Below are 19,542 nucleotides of genomic sequence, written 5' to 3' on the forward strand. Positions count from 1 at the left end.
TCTTCACAACAAAAACAAGAACAGACTTGTGCGCTCTCTCTCCCCCTTCTGAGCAGGTAGCACTGAATTACTGGTCTAGGGTATGTCTACACTGCACACTCCTTATGGCAGTGAGTAGAGTACATGCACTCCACCCGCCCCCCCCGCAGGGGTATAAAGAGCAATGTTGAAAGTAAGATTGCACAGGTATGAATAGCAGGCAAGGCATTGTTTAGGCAAGTCGAGCAAAGAAACATTTGAATGCTCAGGCTACGTCATCTACACAGCTCTCTACACACCCAAGCAGCATCCCCCTCCCGCGTCGACCCTGCTATTTTTAGCAGTGTAGATTCCCTCTGCCTCCCTGCTGCTGGAGCCTTTCCCTGCCAGAGGGAAAGGCTCCAGCAGCAGGGAAAGCCTCTGGCAGAGGGAGGCAGTGGCATAGGTGCTGACTGCGTGGGTGCTCTGGGGCTGGAGCACCCATGGGGGAAAAATGGTGGGTACTGAGCACCCATCGGCAGCCTCCCATCCGCTCCCCCTGTGCGTCCTGTCCACTGGCAGGCCCCGTAGATCAGCGCTTCCCTCTCCCTCCTCGCGTCTCCTGCCCACCGCGAACAGCTGTTTCACAGCGTGCAAGAGGCTGGGAGGGAGCGGGGAGGAGCGAGGACGCAGCGCGCTTGGGGGAGGGGGCAGAACTGGATGAAAAGAGGCGGGGCGAGGGTGGGGCCTCAGGGACGGGGTGGAGCTGGGGCAGGGCCTGGGTCAGAGCCGGGGGTCAAACGCCCCCCAGCACTTCAGAAAGTCGGCGCCTGTGGCCACCAGGGAAAATGTCCTTTGCCAGAGCCTTTCCCCGCTGCCTCCTCCTCCCAGAGCCTTTCACGGACACATGTAGCAACACACCGCAGTGTGGATGCAGCTTGCTTTTCCCTGCAGCTTGTAGTTATACGTACCCTACATGCTGCTGCCTCTGGTGTGCAGTGTAGATAGCTATCAGGGTGGTTGGTTCTTCGTTATCCAGGGGCAAATGTGGACAAGAGAACACTTACTGAGGAAAGTAAATTCACAGAGCTGAATTCTCCATGCTGCGACGTCTGGGGTCATTTTTATCTCTTGTGGGCGTTAGTTTCCAAAGGACCTCATGACTGACTTAGCAATCTGAGGGGAGATGTCCTCAGTAGTGGGGCTGATGGTACCCATCCGGCAAGTTCTTCAAAGTGCTTTCTTCTGCCTATCACCTCAGATTTGCCTAACTTCAGCATCAGCCAGCTGTTCTTTATCCAGGTGCATGAGGAGCATGGATATACTTCCCTTGTCAATGGGCAAGAAGAGGTCATTCACCAGAGCAACAGGTGCCACCTCATTACCATGCCTAGGCCTGGGGCCCGTCAGAGGGGCCCAGGATACTGGGAGCAGATTAGAACCCCCCAGTGCTGCATAAGAGTGATTTCTGGTCCATGCTACTAATTGAGGACTCAAATAACTTCAACACACACTGAAATCAACAGGAACTGAAGGTGTTGAGAACTTAGCAGGATGGAGCCCAAAATGGTCACAGAACCAGGTTTGCTAAAAGAAAGCAAGATTTTATGCCAAAGGATTGTACATTTTGGACATTCATAAAGAGACTCAATTTGGGCCTTGGTATTGGAGTTGCTTCCCCAACATTCATGTACCATATAAGAAACTTTTCACATTGTCATGATGTGTTCATTTTTGTTTTTTTTGGTAAAGATATTTTTGTATATTATGCATCATCTGAAGCGGAGACAAAGACAAATAAAACATGCAAGTGTGTGTATTATATATATATATACACACACACACACAAATTTTGTGCCTGAATTGAGTGTGACCCAGTGGGTATTAAAATTAGAAAGTTTTCTTGCAGTGTTCTAGTCTCAGTGTAAATTCCTTCCTATTGATAGTGCAATCCCATCAAGACTGCTGTTTCATGAGTTAAATAACTTTGATGTTCATCATAACATATGCAAATTAAATGGAGAACCTTTCATATTAAAAGAGAAATTCAGGGCCAAATTCTCTGCTGGGTTATATGGGCACAGCTCCATTGACTTCAGTGGAGTTTCACCTGTTTACACCAGCAAAGAATTTGGCCCAAGAAGTTTACATAAACAAGCATCATAACCATGTGCAAAAAAGTTTGCATTCAAAATGATTTCTTAAAAAAACAAAACAAATCTTAAGGATTTTCTTCTCAAAGTGGAATCAAAGTGACCTCTAGTGGTTCTCTGTTAACTGTGCAGCTTAAGAGTCAAAAATAGAGTCACTATTTGGGCAATGATAGCATAGTATTGTACCTTCAGCTATTGTAAATGCGGTCAATGCTTGAGTAAACCTTCATCGTAGGGATTAGCAGCTCTGAAGATCATTTTTAAAATTCAAGTGTAAAAACATTTTAATGTAATTTACTATTTTCTTAGTTCAGTGTACTGCTCGTTTGGCCCAATATATTGTACATAACTAATATGGCCAAAAGAGGTTGATTGTTCTTATTAGATAATTAAAAATAAGCAACAAAACAATCTCACTTCAGAACTGCACCAGAAACTTAACCATTGACGTGTCCTCTGGGGCTACTTGCAGTATAAGGCGCTGTTCACGGTGAATATGGGTGGCAGAATGTGCATTAGAAATATGACCCTGCTGATTTCTTGCTATCTGGTGGAATGGTCATAGCCTGATGACCAAGCTTTTACTATTTCTTATACAGCATAACTTGCAAGGTTCCAGCTACACAACATTTAGTTAGTCTGGATGAAAGGAAAGTGATTTTTACCATTACAAAGTGATCTTTTTCAAACTAACGATCAAGTAAAAATAACAGTGTAGAGAAAGGATACAATTAATCAGTAATGTGGAAAACTAAAAATACATCAGCCAAATTATGTCAGTTTACCATGACAATCAGTAGAATATGGAGGCCCAAACAGGATATCACTCAGGTTCATTCACAGTATATAATCATCCAGACAACAATATGAAGGGATTAAGGCCAGCAGCTAGATGATTACGAGTTCTAGCCTAACATCCCCATGGCAGATTTTAGCATTTGAGTGGGCAATAAATAAGATATTGATCACTTTGGAACAGGAGTTAGGGATGAATACGAGAAGATGCTGAGCTGTGCGAATACTTAGAGACTACAGATTAAAAATTAATCCTTTATAGGGAATATTTGTCTTGGGGACACAATGATCCTCAAACTAGAGCTGGATGAAAACCGAGGGGGAAATCCATGAAAATGTCATTCTTTTGGGGGGGTTGAATTTTGAAGACAAATTTCATCAAAATTACAAATTTAGAAAATTTTTGAGCACCTGCACTTCTAACTGTCTTTCACCTTTTTCTCCCCCTTCCTCATCATCCTCACTATGAAACCAGAGGTTCTACATCTCCCATCCAAACAAACAGCAAAAAAAAAAAAAAAAAGAGCAATGTCTTTTGCTCATCTTTCCTTTTACTGGTCCCTCTGACTTTCATAGATAATTCAAATTGCTATTTGGACCTTTTCCAGAGCTCCTTAACATTCTCCATAATTGTTAAGGTTTTCAGAATGTCTATGCACTGCAGTGGACCAGGCTTGGAAGCCACTTGCCCCCTTGTTGTAGTCAGTTGTACTTTCATCAAGTTTTGCAATCTGGTACTTTTTCCCCTAGTTGCTTTTGTCAGCACTCTGCACCTCCTACTCTTGAGATTGTGTATTATTTAAAAAATGACTATGGCAAATTTTAATATAACTTCCCTTGTGAGGAATGGGACTGCTTATATAAGGGATACTCATGTGAGTTGAGGTTTATAGGATTCTGCCCCATATTAATGTGTTGTTTTATCTTATAATACTGAGATATTAAGACATTTAGAAATGTGAGCATTTACTGAGTATAACCTAATTCATCTTGGGATATAATGAGACTACTCACATGAGTAAAGTTAAGCATGTATATTTGCAGACCTAAGTTTGTCTACAGTTGAACGACAGTGACAGCATTCAATAAATAATAAAACTCCTAAACTGACCTTCTCTCATCCCTCAACCTCCTCCCTGCCTCAAAAATCCCCAACTTCTAGATTTAAAGAACTATATGCTACAGCTATTTTTCCTCATTTCCTTAAACGAGCTTAGTATTTAGCCAGATCACATGCACTTGGCCTGCAGATAAGATGATCGAAAGAACCATTAGCATAAATACAAAATAAATCTGCAGCATAATTATGTTCTTTCCTATGCTCTGCTAAACTTCTCTCCTCCTACAACCATGAAAGGTTTGTGTAGGAGTAGAGAGAGAAGTGGCAACAAGTCACGTTCACATTTCACTGTTAAATAAAATATCATTTGACCTATGTTTGCTCTTAAGGTTTACAGGCTAAAAGAAAGACAATTATGACACTAAAAGCAAACCAAATAAAAACAGGTAGGTAAGAAGAAGCAGGGCCCACTACCAGAACTAGCTGGAGCTGACTGACTTTCACTATTAAATATGTACATTTTCCTGCAATGTTAAATTAAAAACGTTGCTTTGGTCTATTCAGAATCATTCAAAAATGCAACAGATTTGCAAGTATTCCCTGTTCACTTGTCTAAAATTATACAGTTTTAATGAAAAAAGAAAAGGAGTACTTGTGGCACCTTAGAGACTAACCAATTTATTTGAGCCTCATGCTCAAATTTGAGCATGAGGCTCAAATAAATTGGTTAGTCTCTAAGGTGCCACAAGTACTCCTTTTCTTTTTGCGAATACAGACTAACACGGCTGTTACTCTGAAACAGTTTTAATGAAGGACAATGGCTGGAAAAACAATCTGTTTTGAAAGGGATACTTTAAAGTTAAAGTCATATAGTTTTTTAAAAACAAATGTGTACCAATCTGCATTATTTATAGCACCTTGGAGTCATACATCTGAAAGCTTTTTAAAAGTCTAGTTTACTTTACATGTACATGCTTTTTTCAGCTAAGGCAAGAGGGTACACTGGGTCAGTTTCACTTTTGAGGTCCAGTGTAGGTACTGTGAAGAATCAGAAGTCATGAGACCGGGGTTTTCGTCTTGACTTTAGGGTTCAGACCCTACTATGGAGCAAACTGATTTTCATTTGTTACATCCCTTTTAAAGGTTTAAAGACATAAAAATATAGCAAAGCAAGTTGTTGTTGCCCACCAATCTGCGCTTAGATCAATACATAGATTTGCCCCCAAAGTAGAAAGAATCATTAGCATAAATACAAAATAACCCAATTAACCCCCTCTAGACTTCTCTTTTCTATGTCATAGTGCTGTAGTTGTAGGAGCATGAGATCTAAGGTACCCAGAATCCACCACATTTAAGGCTTTATAGGCAATGTTTTATTGTGAGTCTCCCAATATTTGGGGGTTTTCATAAGGCTCCAGCTCCTCATTGTTGCAGAGAAAAGCTTGAAAATGTGAACCCCACAAGCAAATAAAAAGAAGCCAACATCTAAAAAAACATCATTTTTAAGACAACTTTATGATTTTGGGGGACTTGGCTCATTACTTCTGAATCCTTGGGGTTGGCGATACAGTACAAGCCAAAACCAACACTTTGAAGCATTTAGACTTTATGACGTTGGGTGCCATAGAAATGTCTAAAGCAGACAGATGGAAACCAGGCTAGCACAGTCCAAGAGAACTTAATGCCCTTTGACTTAACACTTCTTAGAAGGAAAGTAGATATTCTGGCCTTACCTATTTAATCAAACTTTCAGAGTTGTCTAAACAATAATTCTTTGTAAGGGAAGTAGATATGACTACATGTTCCTTAAGAAAAGGCTCTATCGAATTTAGTAGGAATGAAACCAATAGGGTTCTACAGGAATTTAACAGACTTCTATATAAAAACTATTCAAATAACCTACAGATCTGAATACAGAATACTGAAATCAGGTTTTTTACAGAAATTTCTCAAAAAGCCGACAGACTTGAAGATTGAATACAGTTGATTTTCAAAGTCTATAGGAATTCTCTCATTTTTTATAAATTTCTATAGGACTTTTCCATAAGGGGCAAACCTGACCAACTCAAATAATGGAAGCAAAGAGTAACAAAAGGATCGACAGGTATAGCTCCCTTGCTAAGGCTGCTTTGTGTATTATGCCAGGAAGTGCTTTTGAACCCAAAGCGGAAGAAAGTTAATCCATAACCCCTTAAATGTCAAATACCAACATAACAAGAGCAGTTTTTTTCAACATACAGTATTCATGTTCCTTGCTATAAATCACTGCTTAACACAACACCAATCTAAATAGTAATATACTGATATACGATATAATTCACTTTTCCACAGAGGGCCAGCACAAGGTGCATTTGCCACTTTAATGCCTTTTAAGATCTCATATTAGGGTTTAAGTAGGATCTAGATAGGGCATCGGCCTTGTGGGTTTCTCTGTATGGTTTGAATGTCACTCATAGGAAAAATGCACCCAAAAACTTAATCACATCCAAAGTCATAAACCCATAGTCTTACTAGTCAATCCACACGGTTAAAGTTACTCCTTGATTCACAACCATTGTCAAGTATTCATTCTCACCCATGATTAAAAATTTACATGCTTGCTACAAACACACTAATAATAAAAACTATTTACCTTAAACTTGAGCAGGTATATCTTCTATACTCATCCTCATAGAAGTATATTGTTTGTAGTGCATTAAAGACCAAAACACCTGATTGCCTGCTATTTAAAATGGCCACCAAAGTACCAGGATGTACAATGACTGGGCATGCTGATAGCAACGCATTCTAAATGTTTTATTTAAAGAAACAGTACAATCCAATTGAAATTCTGGGAGGGGGAAAAAACAGAAAGATTCAGTAGGGCCACAGGATACTTTCACCTGAGACAGACTGATCCAGTTAACCTCCCTTTGCAAAAATTGTAAATTAATAAACTTGGCCTGACTATGAAGAATGACCGTCTCTATCCAAGAAGTTTTAGATCTGATGATGGATGATTTACACTGAAACTGTGAAAGTATGGGGAGATCAGATGTCTCAGGTCTCATGTTTTCTCTGTTTAAGCTCCACTGCCATTTCCTTGACACAGACCCTAAAACTGCAAACCCTTGCCCCAAACACAGTGCTTAATACTGTTGTAAGTATTCCCACTGACTGCAAAGGGTCTTTACATCAGAACCGGTCTTACCCTTTACATTGGCCTCTGACTTCAGCAGAACTACTCACAGGAGCAAATACTCTGCTACGCAGTAAGTGATTGCAGGATTGGGCTCTAAAGATTTTACAAGGCGATCAAATATGTAGATCACATTTTTGGTGGAACATCAGATACCTTACATTCCTTCACACTCAGTGGTTTCCCTTCTCTGGGCAGATAGAAAACGTCACCTCAACATGCTATTGCATAGTTATTTTTTATTTATTTATTTTGATTTCTTAAAATAAATCAGTTGTCAACAGTTGTGACAACAGATGCCAGGAACAGCTGTTGAGTAATTCCAATATGTGACTTTCCTAATTTTTCATGGATGTTCTTGTGATTATCAGAAAACAAAGTTGGCTATTTGCAAATGGAATGAGGTGCACTGTCCTAAACCAAAATACGCCAATATCATTTTCAAATTTATCTCTAGATCTCATGGAAAGTGTATCTTCCTGTATCTTTCCTTTTTCTCCTTTCAGGGATTTGCTTCTTCTCTTTTAGTCAAACTTGTGACATCAGTAAGGTATTGACAATTGATGTACAGGTTTTCCTAAGGCACTCATCATTCTATATATTGGGTACTTTTACAAAAAGTAGAAACAGACACTGAGATTATAACAGGGTGAAAATCACTCCTAAATATAAGGGCTATGTACTATTCAAGTCCCACTTAAATTATCACAATAATGCTTACATAAGATTTAAGTGGTGTGTATAGGCCATGTATGGTCCCCTGTGAAGGGGCGAATTTTACCCTATATCCATAAAAGCCTCTGCTGCCCCAGAGATAACTTCATTTACCCACCACTATGTCTACTGTTATCACAACAGCCCAACCATCCGCTCCCTATAAACATAGAGTTTAAGGCCAGAAGGCACCATTAAGTCATCTAGTCTGGCCTCCGGTATAACGCTGGCCATAGAATTTCATAGAGTTACCTTTGTATTGAGTACAATAATTATTTCCTTAGAGCATGTCTTCCACAAAGGCAACCAGTGTTGATCTGAAAACTTCAAGAGATGGACAATCCACCACTTCCTTTGGTAGTTTGGTCCATTGGTTAATCACTCCCATTGTTGAAAATTTGTGCCTCATTTCTAATTTGAATGTATCTGGCTTTAACTTCAAGCCATTGGTTCTTATGCCATCATTCTCCAATATATTAAAGAGCCTTTTAATACCTGGGATTGTTTCTCCTTAATCAAGTCACTTCTCAATCTTTTTGACAAACTAAACAGAGTGAGCTCCTTAAATCTCTCACTGTAAGGTATTTTTTCCAGATCTCGAATAATTTTTGTGGCTCTTTTTCGCACCCTCTTCAATCTTAATACACTTTAACCCTCAACAGCTTTCTAACACAAACACGAAAGAAATGTTCTTGCCTGCCCAACACCACATACCATGAAAAGAAAGCAATTCTGTTTCATATTTCACCATGATAACAGGGTGTACTGGCCTGGGGAAGGTTCTGGGGCCAGCACCACCCCATTCCAGGGGTTTATAATAATGACAGCCTTTTGGAACAAGGAACTAAGAAGTGAAAAAGTCTTGGGAAGGTACCTAGAAGTTTGGGAAGAAAACCTCAACTGTTGCCTCTGTTGAGAGCCTGCAACTAGAACTACAAAGGGTAGGGTGGGTCAAAGCTCCCCTCTGCCCTCAGTGCTGTGATCCTTAGTCCTAGGGCTACTGGAAATTGTAGGCCTCTGCAGCAAGGCATGCTGGGAAGTGGGCAGAGTACGAGAAACATTTTTCCTCATAAAAGAGAGACTCTTGGAGAGTAAAGAATCAGTCTCACCAGGGAAATGGTGAAAATCTGGTGAACTTGACACAGATTCTGGGTAGAATTTGTGATCCTGTGTGGAGTGGTCAAAATGGTCAAAACCAGTTTTATGGCTCGTCTACACTGAAAACGTCCATCAACCTAGCTACCGCCTCTTGGAGAGATGCATTAACTACAGCTCTAGTGAGTGTCTACACTGAAGAGTGTCTACTGCTGTAGCACTGTAAGTGTAGACAGACCCTGAGAAAGCTAATTTCCTTTTCTGTTTGCTTGGGATAGAGACCCAGATCTCTAAGGAGAATCTGTGATCTCAGAGCGCCTGGGGACTAGTATCTTTGGGAGCAGGGGAAACTGTTCAAGTTTTTTGGAACTCTGGAAAGGGTCTGTTGCCCCTGGAGAACTTGAAAGGAAAGTGCATCCCTGAAATAAAGAGCTGGAGGGTTTTTTGTTGGTTTTTTTTTACACATTTGTCCAAAGCCAAAAAATGTGAGGAATCAAACCTGAGAGAGAGAGAGAACTTTTTTCTTTTGATTCCGTGGGTGTAGTCACATGTATAGGTACCACATAAGCACCCAATTAAAGGGGGGGGGGAACCTAAAAAAAATCTATTCTATTTTAGAATCAAGAGATGACATCTAAGTATTTCATAAGACTGTTGCATACTCATTGAGGCATGCAGGGGGTGTACAAAGATCAGAACACAAGCCAAATAACATTATTAGGCTTGGGGTGTTTTGTTCAATTCCTCCTTTTCCACCACCCCTTTTTTTGTGTGTGTGGTCTGACTCACGTTTTTTGAATGTTTGGAACTGGCAATAATGTATGTGATTTTTTGACTTGATGCAAGGACCAGCTGGGGTTGAAGGTTAATGTTTATAAGGCTATCAAAGCTTGCTAATAATACAGTTTTATCTAATGTAATACAGTTATTGTTAATCTAGCCTAAACTTTCCCTCCGTAGCTTTATACCATTATCTTCTCCTAATATATACAATCAAAGTTCACACCACTGTCTGTGAAGAAAAAGACTGCCATTCTGTATTGAGCTGAATGACATTCCGTGTCCCACGTCATCTTATTTAATCAGATAATATCATGCTACCAAACAGTGCCTGAGTCTTGCATTCACATTTAACGTGTGTCCATGAATACATTATTTTTGTTTTCTTTAAATTAATTTAAAAATTACAGATAAGTATGGAGGCCACATTACAGACTTCATGTATTTTACACATTGAAACCCAAATAGCTGTTCCCAGCAGGCTATATTTAAAAATGTAGCTTAGGAAGAGTTTTGCCTCACTGGTATGCTATAAATTTTTTGCAATATGCTGTCGAAGTAATGCACTCTCAAAGCTAAGGTCTGCAAAGCCTTCCTAAATTCTGAGCACCATCTGCTGGAATATTTTATAAAAACATCTCAGTTTAGCAGCACTCATGCTTAAAATTGATCAGCAATGTAGTTCCTTGACCACTGCTGAAATGTAGATCTGAAGTTTTGTGTTAAGTCCAGTAAAAGTTTGAGCCAGACTATTTAAAAACTACACCAGTAGCAGTCTTCAATAACAACAGGGAACACTTCATTAATCTTTGTGATGCAAAGTCAACAAATGTAACAACCATGTAATGTGGGCACCAGTTGTCATAGAAAAATGGATGCAGTACGCAAGAGGTTCAGAAAGATTTAAAGGTCCAATACTTCAAATCTTTCCTCAGATTAATAGTTGCTCCGAAGTCACTACCTCATGTGAATAAGGACCACATGAGCAACCGTCTGGAGAATAGTCCTATCCGAATGACTAGTTCCTGAAGTGAAAGAAAAGGGACAAGACAAACGTATGATAATTGGGGAAATCCTAAACTAGTCTGACCAGGCTTTCCTTGGGCACCCAAAAGGTAGCTGGTGTTGTGCAGCATTTACTACTGGACTATAAGACCTGCAAAGATCTAAGCATAACCAGTCCTTCAAAGACTTATTCAGGACAGTAAGCAAGTGAATAGTCCACTGAAACATATAGGCCTCTAGGACTTGAGCTAGAGGAGTTCTCTCCTAGCAGGAAGCAGTAGTAGGCCCTTATCATCTCTGTGGGCCCACCCAGCTAGTAGAGATGTAAAGTCCCTAGCAAGTAAAGTCCCGAGTAAGACTTCTTCTCCCTCTACTCTCCAGCAAGCCCCAATTCATGTTTGTACAACTCTCCTGGCTTCTGGCACCAACCCAGCTTCTGCAGAAGAGAAGAGTGGGGATTTGATAGCAGCCTTCAACTACCTGAAGGGAGGTTCCAAAGAGGATGGAGCTTGGCTGTTCTCAGTGATGGCAGATGACAGAACAAGGAACAATGGTCTCTAGTTGCAGTGGGGGAGGTCTAGGTTGGATATTAAGGAAAACTATATCACTAGGAGGGTGGTGAAGCACTGGAATGAGTTACCTAGGGAGGTGCTGGAATCTCCATCCTTACAGGTTTGTAAGGCCCGGCTTGACAAAGGCCTGGCTGGGATGATTTAGTTGGGGATTGGTCCTGCTTAGAGCAGGGGGTTGGACTAGATGACCTCCTGAGGTCTCTTCCAACCCTAATCTTCTATGATTCTATGAGTTGGCAACAGCTCACCCCACCGTCTAGCAGAGATCTCTGAAATGTACCACATTGGGCCATACATCCCACACGCCAGCTGGCTCTGGCTCTGGCTCTGTGCCCTGCTGCACTGCAAATGAAGGCTGCATGCTATGAAGCAAGGGTGCTCTAACCATGTGTGTGTGCTGGAGGAGGCAGCCTGAAGTGATTGTTGTGTGGAGGCAGATTTGAGGCCTCAGTTAATTGTAGTGGTGGCAGTCTAGGCAGGGACAGCTCCTACTTTCCCAAGACGCCTTGCCCCTGGTCATTTAGGGGTAGCTCAAGTGAGGAACCTCTCTGCAAACTATACCCAGCATAAGAACAGCCACACTGGGTCAGACCAGAGGTATCCTTTGTATCCCAGTATCCTGTCTTCTGACAGGGGCCAATGCCAGCTGCCCCAGAGGGAATGAACAGACAGGTAATTATTAAGTGATCCATCCCCTGATGCCCACTCCCATCTTCTGGCAAACAGAGGCTAGGGACACTATCCCTGCCCATCCTGGCTAATAGCCATTGATGGACCTGTCCTCCATGAATGTATCTGGTTCTTTTTTGAACCCTGTTATAGTCTTGGCCTTCACAATATCCGCTGGCAGAGTTCCACAGGTTGACTGTTCATAGTGTGAAGAAATACTTCCTTTTGTTTGTTTTAAACCTGCTGCTTATTCATTTCATTTGGTGACCCCTAGTTCCTGTGTTATGAGAAGGAGTAAATAACACTTCCTTATTTACTTTCTCCACACCAGTAATGATTTTATAGACTTCTATGATATCTCCCCTTACTCAGGCCCCAAGCAATCTGAACCGGGCCCCCCCTTTTCTCCTCACCTATATCAGGTGACAAAGCTGGTTTATTTTATTCTCATAGCAGTGAGAGAGTGTCTTATATTTTAAAACCCAAAACAACCAAACCGCTGTACATTAGTGCATGGTGCCCAACAAACCACAGTGTCTCTGGTCTCTTGGCGTACCTTTCAATGGCTGGTTTTGTACAAGAGCAGGTTTGAAGGGGGAGAGGTACACTCCAGAGTGTACCCCCATCCTGTGAAGGGCAGCCAGTCTTGTCTAAAAATGTGGGATAAGGGTGGCAGCAGAGCACAAAGGTCATCCACCATTCTGGAAGGCGGGGCTCTGCACTGCGGCCAAGACCACGCTCTGGTTGCTGTTGGACTCCATTATAGAATGTTTCATTAAAATTAATATAAGAGTTTAATATAAGCTCTGTGTACCTTAATCAGGAGTCGCCCATGTGACTCTACACCCTATATTCATCACAATAATGTTATTATGATATGATTATGGCATAATTATGATTCCTTTTTTTACATGATGGCTCATGTAAGGTGTTGTCGGAAAAATTATGATTTGCTGAATATGATTATCCTATTTGTATGCACATATCATTTTTGTATCTGAAGTTATACATATTGACTATGGATCTGTATTTCAAATGGGCTTACTCTGGAAAACACCCAAAGCCAGCCTTTCAGGTACAACAATGAAGAAGACCGACAGTGCTAACGACTCACCAACAAAGACAATGGGCTGTGGAATAGCTTAGCCTTCCTGTAACCATTTCGGCCAGACTATGAGTAATGGCTGTTATGACTCTCCAAGGGCATGTGACCAGACCACATGGCTCTGAACTCCATCTTGGGTACCTGTATTTTTTCTCAAACTGGTCTGGGAACCAAGTTTGAAAAAAGGGTTCCCGCCCTATGGAAAAGCTATATCAGGCTGGGAGTGACATCATTGGTTGTTCTTCACTCCCCCACAACTCAACACCTGAGAGAAGCTCCGAACAAAAAAGACTTGGAATGGGGGAGGGGATCGCAAGCTGCAAAGCAAATGCAGCTTGTCCCTTAAGAATCTGCCAGCCTGCTTGTATCGTCAGCCAGGGTGAGAAACTGCTCAGTCATACCCTATCTGTCTCGTATATTAGACTTAGTTGGTGGTTCTGTTTATTTACCAGGTAATCTGCTTTGATCTGTTTGCTGTCACTTCTAATCACTTACAATCTAGCTTTTGGTAGTTAATAAACTTGTTTTATGTTTCAATCTAAACCACTGTGCCTTTAAGTGAAGTGTCTGAGGGAAAAATAATCTCATCTTGGTTAACACAAGTTTGTTGCATATTCCTCTTCAGGTTGAGGGAGGGGCGAACTTTATAATCTTAAAATTCCTGTGCAGGGCAAGACAGTAGAATCTTGGGTTTCTATTCCAGGAAGGTGCAGGGTGGAGGAGCTGGGAAATTGGCTGTTGTCTCCTGCCTGTCTTTGAGCATGGCACTCAGGTAGCTCAGTTTGGGTGTGTGGTGCCACCTGCTGTCATGTTGGGTGATCACAGGGCCTGGAGAGGCTGTGAGTCACCAACAGAGCCGTGTAGGAAAGGCCAGGCCAGCTGGGAGGTTAAAGGGGCGCAGCAGTTCCCAGGGCTCCCAAACTGCACCCCAGGGGTGACAACCCATCACACCTCTGACTGTGCCCTTTTGCTGTAACAGTCTTTAATAGGCATCTCCATGGCTCTTTTTGGGAAGGCCAGGAGCTTCTTCAGAGGTCTGAGGGGTTGCTCCTCCTCATTCTCCAGGAGTGTTATTGATCAGCTGGGGATGGAGTCACCTTAAATTGGCTCCATTCATTTTTCTCAGAGATCATTGCAGTAATCTCGTCTTCCCTTCTGAGCATGCTCATCTGAAGATCCTAGTTGGGTTTAACCTGGTCACCCTTCTGTTTAACCCACATGTGAAGGCACTGGGGAAAATGTCATAAATATAGTACTCTGTTCTCTGCCATATTAGAGGTGGAGGGAACAGCAGAAGCCCTAACTTTTAGAGCTAGTAAAAAAAAATGTCGAGTTTGTTTTTGATGGAAAATGCTGTTGAGCACAATAGTTTTGTTTAAAAAAATCATTTTGGCTGATTTTTTGACAATTTTCAAAATATTTTGAAATAAGTTCCTACAGGCTGGGGAAAACCTCCACACACATACTCACTTTTTTCCTCCCATTTTGTTTCCCAATGGAAAGTACAAGTGCATTTTTTCCCACCAAAACAAAATGAATTTTGTTTGAAAAAAATGGAAAATTTTGAATCGGATGAACGATTTCCATTTTATTTTTAACAAAATATATTTCTTTTCAGCCAGCTTTGCTGCTTTCTCAATGCTTCATGAAGATGGGGCCTTTGATAAAAATAATCTTAGGCACAGTACATGTAAGATGGAGATGTTGTTACTTGGCAGGGAGAAGCAGCCGAGAGCACTGGCAAAGCCTAAAATTCCTTCTTTTATGGAGGGCATTTGTCCACGTATTGGCAAAATGATATGGACTCTTACTAAGCCCTGCATCGTTCATGGACTCTATAGCTGTAATGATCAGAAATGCCACCTTTCAGCTTTTGCTGGCCGAGATATTCTGTCCCTCTCAGATACAGATCTCAGTACAGTTATCCATGCCTTTGTCAATTTGATATTAGCCTGACTGTGACATGTACTAATGGGAGGCCTTCTGAAAGCCAAGCAGAGTTTGACAAGTGTATAAACAATAAATGTTTAAAAATCCATCAGCCCAGGTCAGACAAACCACCTATTACATGTGTCTGACTACCAAGTTACATTTGACTGAACTTCAAAGTGCTGGCTACTATCTATAAACCCCTAAATAGTCTATTACAATTTGCATAGCGTGAGCATTGTGCTGGATGATTCACAGGCAAGGTCTGTTTCAAACAGCTTACAAGCTAAACAGATTCTATATATGTATGGGAGAAGAGGAGCAATGGAGAACAGCCTGATTGAATGGTGCCGCTGCTGCCATGAAGCTTATGGGAAACTGCCCCACCACAGTGACTAGCACAATGACCAGTGAGAAGCGCTGCTTTGGATTTTATTCATTAGTTTAGTTAAATCCTATAATTAAAGAAAAAGAATGGCTAGAACCACCAAGCCAGGGACAGAGCTGAGTGACCACATGTTCCTCTGTTTGCCAGAAGCTGGGAATGGGCCACAGGGGATGGATCACTTGATGATTATCTGTCTGTTCATTCCCTCTGGGGGCACCTGGCACTGGCCAGTTGGAAGACAGGATACCGGGCTAGATGGACCCTTGGTCTGACCCAGTAGGGCCATTCTTATGTTCTGTTGCCCTGTTTGATAACCCTCTCCCACCCTCCAACTTATAAGGTCTTGAATTAGATTGTAAGTTTTGTTTTTCTCTGCACAGTGTGTAGCATACTGGGACCCTAGTCCTGAATAATACCCGAATGTAAATAATAATGAAGTTAAACATGTTCTGTTAGCTCCAAAATGCTTGCATCTTCAATATTACATGAAGAAAACACGCCAGGGAGTGAGGAAGGGAAGAAGGTGCAGTTCATGTATGCTGCAGAGAGGGACAGCATGAAGCCCCAGAAGCAAGACAGGGACACACTGGTGTGCACTTAGTCCTGTGGTGGGGCAGAACAAAATGGGGTAGGGTAATGGAAAGAGACGAGGAGGAACGTAGGCAGGGATTAGGATACAAAGAGCCTTGATGGTGATGACCCCCAGTTCTAGGTTTGGGCGCCAGTTATTTCAGAGACAGCCGTTCTACTCAGGCCCTATCAAAGTAACTGCTCAGAAATGAAAGCTGTTCTCAGTGGTGGGTCCTGCTGGAAATCCATGTGAGCACTTGGGGCATCTGAGCATTTTCATACTGAGCTAGAAAGACATGCCCTGGTTCAGATTTCTTGCAAACTGCATTTTAGAATCTCTAGAAGTTTTTAAAAAGAAGATTCGTGGCTTGTGCGTATGTTGTTGCACATACAGGTATTGCACGTGTGGAGAGTTTGGAGACCCTGTGCTCGCACAGGCTTAGCCCTGGGTAGCCACAATATCCAATTTGTGCACACTCACACAGTGAGTACATTTGTCTGTTACAATGGAACAGAAAAGGTGCTCTTGGCCCATAAAAGCACATAGAACTCCTTGTAATAAATTATGTAAATTTCCACTTATTGAAACAAGAAGAACTAACTAAGAGACCTATCCCCATTTTCAATCAGCAACAGGAGAAGTGTTTTGGCTCTAAGCCCATACCCAAAAGAGGAGGAATTGCCTAGTAAATTGTTTGTCCTGGGTTTTGAAACTCCCTGGAAACTCAAAGCCCAGTGAGTTGTGCTGAGTCCTTGAAGAGGAACATCACATGTAAGCAAAACTAGAATTTATTTTATTTATTTTAGTCTGTTTAGGCCACTAAGATTGTACGCATAAAATATTAGAATGGATCCTTCTTACATTCTAACCCTCTCCTGGCACAACCCCCTTCATCAGTAGTATTCACAGTCTGAGAACCCATTTCACCTTTTAGAGAGGAGGTAATTACTTCTTGTCAATTAGACTCAATCACTGAACTATAAACAGCTGCTGGCATATAACCATTCAGCCTCATTTACAACTGTGATAGCCTTTTAGCTGTTATAATTTTCACATACTCACACTACCATTTCCCCCCATAAATTCTTTTTTTTTAAAAATTCATAAAAATGTATGAGAAAAAACCATGAAAGTGGAGACAGCTAAGAGAAAGGGTACTACACATTTTAAATGAAGATGAGGGTTACGTACCACCAGCTGTTTGAAGCTCAGTGATTGAGGGTCTAGCTGATGAGCAATGATTACCTCCCCACCCCCACTCATAAAAGGGGAAGCGTGCACTCATTCTGGATATCACTGATTAAGGGTCATGTGGGGAAGGCCCAAGAAAAATCCCCATATTTTAATTTGATAGTTGCATTTTTCTGGCCTTAGTGAATGAAAACAAACCTCTTGCAACCAGGAAGGTTCAATGTTAGGAACTAGCCATCAAGTATCACTTTGCAATCTCTGCATCAGAGTTCATATAAAGGATTTATCCTCTCATTCAGCTGAGCTATGATTTGGTTTTCATTGCCTTTTTTTTAGGCTCAAAATTCTAATCTGCCACTAGGTCTAAGGAAAGTGCTAGGATGCCCTTTACTGAATTCTGCTGAGATGTCCAGCACCTAAAGGCAAATATATATATATTTGCACAGCACAGTAATTGTGCATGACACTTTTTAGGTAGATTTAAAAACAAGACAGAGGATGAAATCCTGGCTTCATTGAAGTCAATAGCAAAATTCCCATTGACTTATATGGAGTCAAGAATATGATCCCTTCCCTAGGGAGCAACTATTCTAGAGTAGAGACCAGCAGAAGTGACAACAGCCCATGATGGGAAGTGGCATAGAGTAAACAACAGATTAGGCCAGGGAGATAACGAATTTGGGACAAAGGGGCTGAAATTCATTCCAGAACAGACGTGGTCCATGAGGCCCCCTGTACCATGGAAGACCTACTACAGCATAGTGTGGAAAGGACTGAAGTGGCACTAAGCAGAGCTGCATGGTGTTTTTTGCATTTTGATTTTTTTGCTTTAATTTTCCATCAGCTTTTAACAAAAGACAAACAGAAAAATAGAAAGTTTGTCAATGTTTTGTTTTATCAAAACGCAACATTTAAAAATGGCAACAACCTTTTGAGCAAGTCTAGTCTTTAGTGCAGATTGCATGTAGGCCCTCGGTGTTGGCATGGATGTCACCAAACAAGTATCACGAATCCACTCGTGCTGAACTCGTGTTTCTGGTTAGTGCCACCAGTGCACTTTCTACCATGTGATGGCAGGAGAGACCAGCTGGTGCACATCGTTTTACCATTTTCTTAGCATGCCAGCACCGAAGCAGCTACGTTGAAAAGTGCTCATATTTTTAGTTGTGATGTGGTTTCCTTCTGGAGGAGCTGTGGCAAACAACGAGGGATTTTTACAGTGAATTCTGGGGGCAGAGTTGCTTCCTGGGAACTGGGCACTGGCATGGGCTCAGATTCCTGAAAGAGGGGAATACCATCTCTGTTTCAGGGCTGGTGTAGATGATCTGAAATGAATGTTACACTTAGAAAATACCCAGATACCGCATCAGTGATTTCTCCTCCAGTGGGAAACTGACCTGCAAGGACCCAATATATGCCACTGCCTACCAGGTGGGCTACAATATAGTGTGTGTACATAGATGCACATCTTATATGGAGGGGATATCCATAAAGTTGCACAAGCAAATGGAATACATTTGTCATAGGGACCATATCTTTTTTATCTACCTGTAAAGTGTCATGCAAAGCTCTGGTGTTTCAAAATATAGGCTCAAAACCGATAATGAAATATTTTTAAACAATATGTAACTAGACTGTGAAACCCATTGCCACCATAATTTGAAGCCAAGAACTTAGCAAATCAAGGGAATTGGACATTTATGTGGATAGCAAGAATAGAGAGAATAATCATAATTAATGACAACACATTTTGCAAGGGCTATTATATCTCATGCTTCAGGGTTTAAGCCAATCTATTAGAGACCAGGATGAGACCTAATGTGAGAGGCAGGTTACCATAAACCTGCCTATTGTGGCGTTCTTCCTCTGAAACTGGGCACTGTTGGAAGCAGGAGACGAGACTACATGGGCATTGGATCTGATCTAAGGTATGTCCGCACCTTGAATACTGTGTGCAGTTCCAGTCATGCCATCTCAAAAAGATAATTAAAATTGGAAAAGGGCAACAAAAATGATTGGGGGTATGGAACAGCTTCTGTATGAGGAGAGGTTGAAAAGACTGATTTCCCATCTTTGAAAAGAGGCGACTAAAAGGGGATATGCTAGAGGGCTATAAAATTGTGACTGGTGTGGAGAAAGTGTTATTTACTCCTTCACATAACAAAAGAATCAGGGGTCACCCAATGAAATCAATAGGCAGAAGGTTTAAAACAAACATAAGGACGTAAAGTATTTCTTCACACAACGCATAGTTGAGCTGTGGAACTCGTTGCCAGAGGATGTTGTGAAGGTCAAAATTATAAGTGTTCAAAAAAGAATTAGATAAGTGAATGGAGGCTAGGTCCCCATCAATGGCTATTAGCCAAGATGGGCAGGGAT

Source organism: Caretta caretta, chromosome 2, assembly GCF_965140235.1.
Source record: "Caretta caretta isolate rCarCar2 chromosome 2, rCarCar1.hap1, whole genome shotgun sequence".
In the NCBI taxonomy this organism is placed as follows: Eukaryota; Metazoa; Chordata; order Testudines; family Cheloniidae; genus Caretta; species Caretta caretta.